The sequence below is a fragment of the Clytia hemisphaerica genome, unplaced genomic scaffold, assembly GCF_902728285.1.
Source record: "Clytia hemisphaerica strain Z4C2 unplaced genomic scaffold, Clytia hemisphaerica genome assembly, whole genome shotgun sequence".
Lineage (NCBI taxonomy): Eukaryota > Metazoa > Cnidaria > Hydrozoa > Leptothecata > Clytiidae > Clytia > Clytia hemisphaerica.
Window position 1 is genome coordinate 248,190 of NW_027103284.1, and position 7,857 is coordinate 256,046.

The following is a 7,857-nucleotide window of genomic DNA, read 5'->3' on the forward strand; positions in this document are numbered from 1 at the left end:
CGCTTGACTGTTTTGTTAGAAGCACTTGTTATACATTTTTGGAAAGCTAAGGGGTAGGGGAATCGAAATTACTATGTTTCCATTTTTTTTTTCGGACACTTTGGTGTGATTTTCGGACAAATATGACGGTCTCAGGCAAAAATCATAGGGTTAAAAATTAATGAAAATTTTAGCTCGAGAAAACAGAGACCTGTTGTATATTTTTGGAAAGCTCTCAAAAAATTAAGATTAGAGATATATTGCAAGTATAGGTGATTTCTGTACCTAACTAGAGATATTAACCCTTGAAAACAGTGTTTTTCAGCCAGAAACAGCTATTTTGTCCAGTTTTTGCGCTTTCGGAAGCTCAATATTTCGAGTTAGGTACTGAAATCACCTATACTTGCAATATATCTCTAATCTTAATTTTCTTTCCAAAATTATACAACAGGTCTCCGTTTTCTCGAGCTAAAATTTTCATTAATTTTTAACCCTATGATTTTTGCCTGAGACCGTCATATTTGTCCGAAAATCACACCAAAGTGTCCGAAAAAAATTGGAAACATAGTAATTTCGATTCCCCTACCCCTTAGCTTTCCAAAAATGTACAACAAGTGCTTCTAACAAAACAGTCGAGCGATTTTACAAAATGCCCTCTACTAATTACCTGTTTCATGATTGCTTTTATCTTTTGATTACTAACTGTAAGTCTCAAAAAAGTTTAATAAGAGTAATTTTTCTTTGTTCTATCTTAGATCACGAGGATATTACTGGGTTTGATCCCGACATAGATCTCCTCCGTAAGTAAAATAAATTCAAAATTACACTTCTGTAACACTAGCAGTAAAAAATCTTATTTTTTGGATACACACACACACCACTAAAAACTATATTCACAAATCTCAACTGCAACTAAAGTTTAAAGGTGGTTTAACGTTTTCATCTCTTTAAACCACCTCTATGACTTATATTCTTAGATACCTGAATTTATCCATTTCTAATTCTAGCCCTAATTTATTAACTTTTACCCGAAATATTATTCCAAACCCCTCATTTTTATGGGTGTTATTGGCAAAACAACAGTTAGGAAATATCCTTTTCAAGTTTTTTTATACCAAGCGCTAATTTTTGCTTCCTTAATAGGTCCATTTCGAACTATGAGCATGGAGTCAAAAACATCAATGATGTTATCTTGGATACCTGGTGAAAGATATCATGCTATCAGTAATGGTAACTAATTTTCTTTACAGTATAGTTACAGCCGGTGGAGCGATGGGAAAATGTTTCTGTGATGGCCAGCAGAAAGTGGCATCCTTTCTATACATCTTTTGTCTTCAGCTCCTCCACTTTGTATACGTTTTTATAAAGGAGAACATTGGAGTGAAGATTTTGAGATACGAGAGCTAACGAGGATGCCATTTATTGTTATTTAGATGTTAATATTTTCTAAAAGTCTTCTTGGGAGTTGCCTTCTGGTTATATAGAGCTTTTTCATCACTGTAGGATGTCAGAAAGCAATAAAGTGGAATTTTTTAGCCAAAATTTATTTGTACCTACATATTCTATTTTTTCTAGAAACACACTTTTACACATCTGAAATATGCAACAAACTCCCTGACTCGGTCAAGGACAGGAACTTCAACCCTGAACAAATCAAAGGTTTTTTTGATAATGAAGGTTCACGCAAACTTGACGATCTTTACAAGGAGGCAAAGAAAAGAACTTGGATATGCACAGTATGCAAAAGAAATGCAAGCACAAAGAAAGATGATAAATGCGACCGTTGTCTGAGACACGTCCACAAGTCCTGCCAGTCTTTTATGTGCAGACAACGCAACACAAATTTGGATAGACTATTCTTTTGTGAGGATTGCATCCAGGACGTCAACTATGGTATGTCTTTTTTAAAGTTGTTATTGGAAAAATACATTTATTTGTTTTGCCTCAAAATTCCATTCAAATAAGTTATTTTGTATGAAATGAAAATAATTAAAGAAAATGATTTGTATGAATTCCGAGATTTGATAACTGCAATTGTTATTTTACGAACTCTGCCGAATAGAGTAAAAACATAAGCTCGAATCGGGTCTGTAAATTTGAGATATATATAACTTGAATCTCCGTGGAATTGAGAGAATGTTGATGTTGCATTTTTTCTCATAATTTATGAGTATTGAACTACGGAATAAATTATGTTTTTAAAAGAAATTATTTCCCTCAAATCAGAAAAAATAGCAAAAGTCAATTTGTTCTTTTTTAGCTAAATCAGAGAGGAAGCTCAAAAAGTATAAAGCACAAGGTTTGTTCTAGCTAATAACTTTTTAAAGCTGTTTGTGAATTTTTTGTTGACATTCTTTCTATAAGGTATATTTGCTAAGAGACTTTGATGTATGATGTATGATAGTATGATATGCTGTAAATTCAAGTGGATACTTTAATTTCAGAAAGATTCTGAATATCATATTTTGGTCAAAATTTCATTTATATTGGTAAATCAGAAAAAGATTGGGAAGAGGCTGATCGCTTGTTTAAGAAGTTCAAGGAAAACCAACAGCAAATTACCATCGACTCTGCCGACAATGCCAAAAATCCCTTCTTGGGTGCTTTTGCAAAGAAGAAAGATATGATGGCTTCATACGAAAACCTGAATAAGAAAGATCCACTTGTGCAAATATATATGAAGCTGAAATGTAGCAAATCAAAACTCTTTACCAATAAAATCTGGGCTGCAAAGATTTTTCCAATAACCGGAAGTGGACCAGAACAAGTTGCATACGCTATTTCTAAAACTATTTTGGATGATACAAATAGTCGAACGTGCGCAACGCACTGGGCTCAACTTCAGTGGCTTCAAATTATTCATAGGCCCAATTGTAGACCTCCAGATATTTACCCAAGGAACAAGTGTGCAAAATTTCAGCCAGATCGAACAATTTTTGAAGTCTCCAGGCTGCCCCAAAATTCTAGCCTCGTTTTGGCGAAAAACTCGTCCCCAGGCCCCAAAAATCAAAATTTTTGAAAAATGAAAAAAAACACCCCCAGATATTCACCCAAGGAACAAGTGTGCAAAATTTTAGCCAAATCGAACAATTTTTGAAGTCTCCAGGCTGCCCCAAAGTTTTAGCCTCGTTTTGGCGAAAACTCGTCCCCAGGCCCCATAAATCAAAAATTTTGAAAAATGAAAAAAACACCCCCAGATATTCACCCAAGGAACAAGTGTGCAAAATTTCAGCCAAATCCGACCATTTTTGAAGTCACCAGGCTGCCCTAAAGTTTTGGGACATATACACACACACACATACATCATAGCACACGAAAAGTCCATAGTGAGGACCTCATTCGCAACCCGTTAAAGTGAGGACCTACACAAAAAAGTCTATATCTTTCAATTAATGCAACCCACGGTAATAAAATTTTAGGTGGGGTTAGAATAGACACTAATACGTGAAACAGCCCTAATAACACACCCCTATCTTTTAATTCAAAAATCCGTTATACCAAGGACCTGTGTCTATTTTTTCGTTTATAAGTACCCGTTAAAGTGAGGACTTCCCGGATTTCAGAAAATTCGTGTGTACAAACATGCAATCTGAGGACTTGAGTAAATGTTAATTATTAGTGACAGTCTGATTTGGTGTATAATGGAGGGTTGAGCACGAGTTTGTTGCGATGTAGTCAGAAGTAATTTTTAGAGATTTTAAATCAAACTTCTTAAAGGATATTTGTGGGGTTTTTTCCACTAGTCAGGAAGCATTTTCATCCTCAGGGCATAAGTCAATGTCTGGTAAAGAATAAACATCAATCTTTAGAGATTTCTCTTTCATAATACGGCAGGGACATTATGCTTCAATAAACTTAAAAGAAAATCTTTTGTGCGAATTAATCAGACATTAATCTGAAATTGCACTGCTAAGGCTCGATGAGAGAGGAGGTGCTCTGAAAGGGTCCAAAATTTAAGGAAATACGAAATTTATGGTAAAGTTTGTCCTTAACAAGGCAAATATTATCGAAAAATTACACCAGGCGAGCCATAATGATCGATTTTTAGACAATTCTTTCCTGGGTCGGTTTTTAAAGACCTTAATTTTGGCCGCACACGGTCGTTTCTAGCAAAAAGGAAATTTTGGACGTCAAAAATGACATTTTTTGTTACGTTTCATTTTTGAGCCGTCTGTAAGTGATCTGGAAAAAATGGACGTGTAAATACAGACTTAAGGCGCTATCGGATTCAGTTCTTGGTTGAGGCTTTAAATCATTTAACAATTTGTAGTTGATTGAGTCAATGAATTTGTCGTACTTTGTTATAAAACTCGTAAATCACACCTCACAACTCTCATAGGAGCTAAATTTTCTCGTCTCAATAACTTTACTTATTGGTCAGCCAAGGGGGACCCTTCAAATCCCTTCCGCGATTTTTTTGCCGCTGGTGGTCGTCGTCGTTAAGACTACTAAGTTTAAATCCGATTTCGGATTATTTTTGGAAAACAAGTTATCGGGAAAACTTTCATTAATAGAAATTAAAAATTAGAATAGAATAGAATTAAAACATCATTAATAGATCTGATATTAACAAATGAAGAACACCAAGACAATACCTAGCTCCTCTAGACAAGAGTGACCACAGTGTGCTTTCTTTTTTATTTGAATGCTTTTTCGACCCGAAATTCTTAACCGAGAGGTTTAATTATAATAAAGCAGATTTTACAGCAATGAAAAGACATATTGAGGTTTCAGAATGGGCGTACTGTACAACCAGGACCCGGACCGGACCTTGGACCCTGAGAAAACACGGACACCGGACCTTTACGAAAAGCCGGACCCCTCGTAAATTTTTGAGAAAACAGGGACCCCCCTTCCAATGTTCCCATACTCCCTTATGTAACATTAATCCCAATGTTTCTATACTTCTCAATGGCCAGCTTTCTTAAAAAGTCGGCAAAAATCGGCCAGAAGTACCCAAAAAGGCGATTTCGGGCTATCGGGTTCACCCCGAACGCGTGAATTCTGAGCCAACTAGAAATGGTATATACTCCAAATTTGGCAGGGAACCTTCCCTCGTCACCCTGAAGACTCCCTCAAAATTTGAGCTTGATCGGCACGCGTTCGGGGTGAACCCGATAGCCCGAAATCACCTTTTTGGGTATTTTTGGCCGACTTTTTAAGACGAAACGAAAGGTTGCCACGGGTCAGGGCACACTTTGGGATGGCCCAGGAACAATTTAGAACCCAGTGGAGTGGATGCAGCGTTCGGGCGGGCCCAAAGTCCGGGGTCTGGTAAAGTCAGTTTTGACGACTTTCAGGGGCTTATGGGTAATTTTCTCCTCGTCTGAACAGAAAAACAGGAAAAATTGTAAGTCCAAAAGGCTATCAGAGATCAACGGTACGGTACGAACAGAGAAGAAATATGTAGAACCGAGTATGTCAATGCACGTAATCAGACCAACAGAAAGATAACACAAGTCAAAAGAAATCTCGAAAAACGAATATAAGGACATGTTGACTTAAAAACTATTACAACTTTAACCAACCATAAGCTTTCTTGATCATTCAAAATTAATGGTATTTTACTAAAATTTAGATAAAATTCTTGGGTTTCAAACATTACAGAACCTCAGGTAAAAATACGAAATGACTTCAGGTCCTCACTTTGTAGTGTGTCAAAGTTACAATGCAAAATCAAGGCAATTTTCAATTTGAATTTCGATCAAAACTGAGGTCCTCACTTTGCAAAAAAGGTGTGTTTTAATCTTTTAAAGCTACTTTCATTTAGATTCGCGTTGCCATCATCTTTTCTAAGATGATTTTATCATGCTAGGAACATCTTACATGTTGACTTAAAAACAATTACAAATGTAACCAACCATAAATCATCTTGACCATTCAAAATTCATGGTATTTTACTAAAATTTAGGTAAAGTTCTTGTGTTTCAAATAGTACGGAAGCTCTAAAAATCGTAAATATATTCTGGATGTAAGTATTGACATTTTAATCATCATTACTTATTCCTGTTTGAAAGATGTGGGTAAAAATACAAAATAACTTCAGGTCCTCACTTTGTAGTGTGTCAAAATTACAAGGCAAAATCAAGGATATTTTCAATTTGAATTTCGATCAAAAGTGAGGTCCTCACTTTGCAAAAAAGGTGTGTTTTAATCTTTTAAAGCATAATTTTCAGTTACATTAGCAAGGCCATTGTCATTCTAAAATAGTTTTATCACGCTAGGAACATCTTACATGTTGACTTAAAAACAATTACAACTTTAACCAACCACAAGCCATCTTGATAATTTAAGATTAATGGTATTTCACTAAAATTTAGATAGAATCCTTGCGTTTCAAACATTACAGCAGCTCTGAAAGTCAAGAAATTTATTCACCATGTATACCTTAAGTAAAAATGCAAAATAATTTCAGGTCCTCACTTTGTAGTGTGTCAAAAAAACAATGCAAAATCAATGAAATTTTCGGTCAAAACTGAGGTCCTCACTTTGCAAAAAATGTGTGTTTAATCTTTTATGGCTACTTTCATTTAGATTCGCGTTGCCATTGTCTTTTCTAAGATAATTTTATCATGCTAGGAACATCTTACATGTATACTTAAAAACAATTACAAATTTAACCAACCATAATTCATCTTGATCATTCAAAATTCATGGTATTTTACTAAAATTTAGGTAAAGTTCTTGTGTTTCAAATATTACAGAAGCTCTAAAAATCGTAAATATATTCTGGATGTAATTATTGACATTTTAATCATCATTAATTATTCCTGTTTGAAAGATGTAGGTAAAAAGACAAAATGACTTCAGGTCCTCACTTTGTAGTGTGTCAAAATTACAATGCAAAATCAAGGATATTTTCAATTTGAATTTCGATCAAAACTGAGGTCCTCACTTTGCAAAAAATGTGTGTTTAATCGTTTATAGCTACTTTCATTTAGATTCGCTTTGCCATCGTCTTTTCTAAGATAATTTTATCATGCTAGGAACATATCAGGGGCGGATACAGGGTATGTGAACGTAGTGAATTCACACACTCAATTTCCTCGATTCGAAAAAATAAAACACTAAAATTGTTTTCTGTAAATGTTTTCTCATAGAAAAAATATTTTGTTCTTTCAAAGAAACATAAATGCTTTCTGTACACAATGTTCAAAAGGTACATCTGTTGATACGTTTCAACTTCTGTGTTCAAAATGACGTCAAAGAAGCTTTTGTTTGTGCGAGGGAGACTCTCCATCGAAAAATTTTACTGAAGGAGTCGCATTCATCTTGTTATCCCTAGACTGGAGTCGTTTATAATGCGTGTAATACTAATAATACCAATACTAATAATAATAACTACTAATAATAATAGTACGGGATTTAGTTTGTATAAACGACTGGAAGGATCCGGTGTTCCAGCCTTATAGATACAGGGGCTAGCTACGCAGAGACTTGCGTAGCGAGAAAACAATTTATCAAGTAACAACAAACTCTCAAAACGAAATCAACTCAAATGAAAAACTTTCAATACACAAATCCACACATATTCTTTTTTCCCCAGAATTATTTTGAGCAGGAAAAAATTATAATTGCAATATTGACACTTTTCTTTTGTTTGGAGTTAGCGCACAAAGGTTTCTAGACGACTAAAATTGTTCCATTCATTACTTTTTGCTTTATTTCTACTATGTATAAATTAGTCGTCTAGCTTGCTAGACTATGTTATCCCCCTTATCATACCTCAACGGTGGAGATTATTACGCGCGCAGCGCGTCTCCTTTGGTATAATGTGCGCGCGGTCGACTAAGTTCCTGTATATCGCTCAACCACTTTCAAAATTCAAGGTTCGTGTATGACTACATGACATCAATTTTCGTATCAATTTTTAAATCC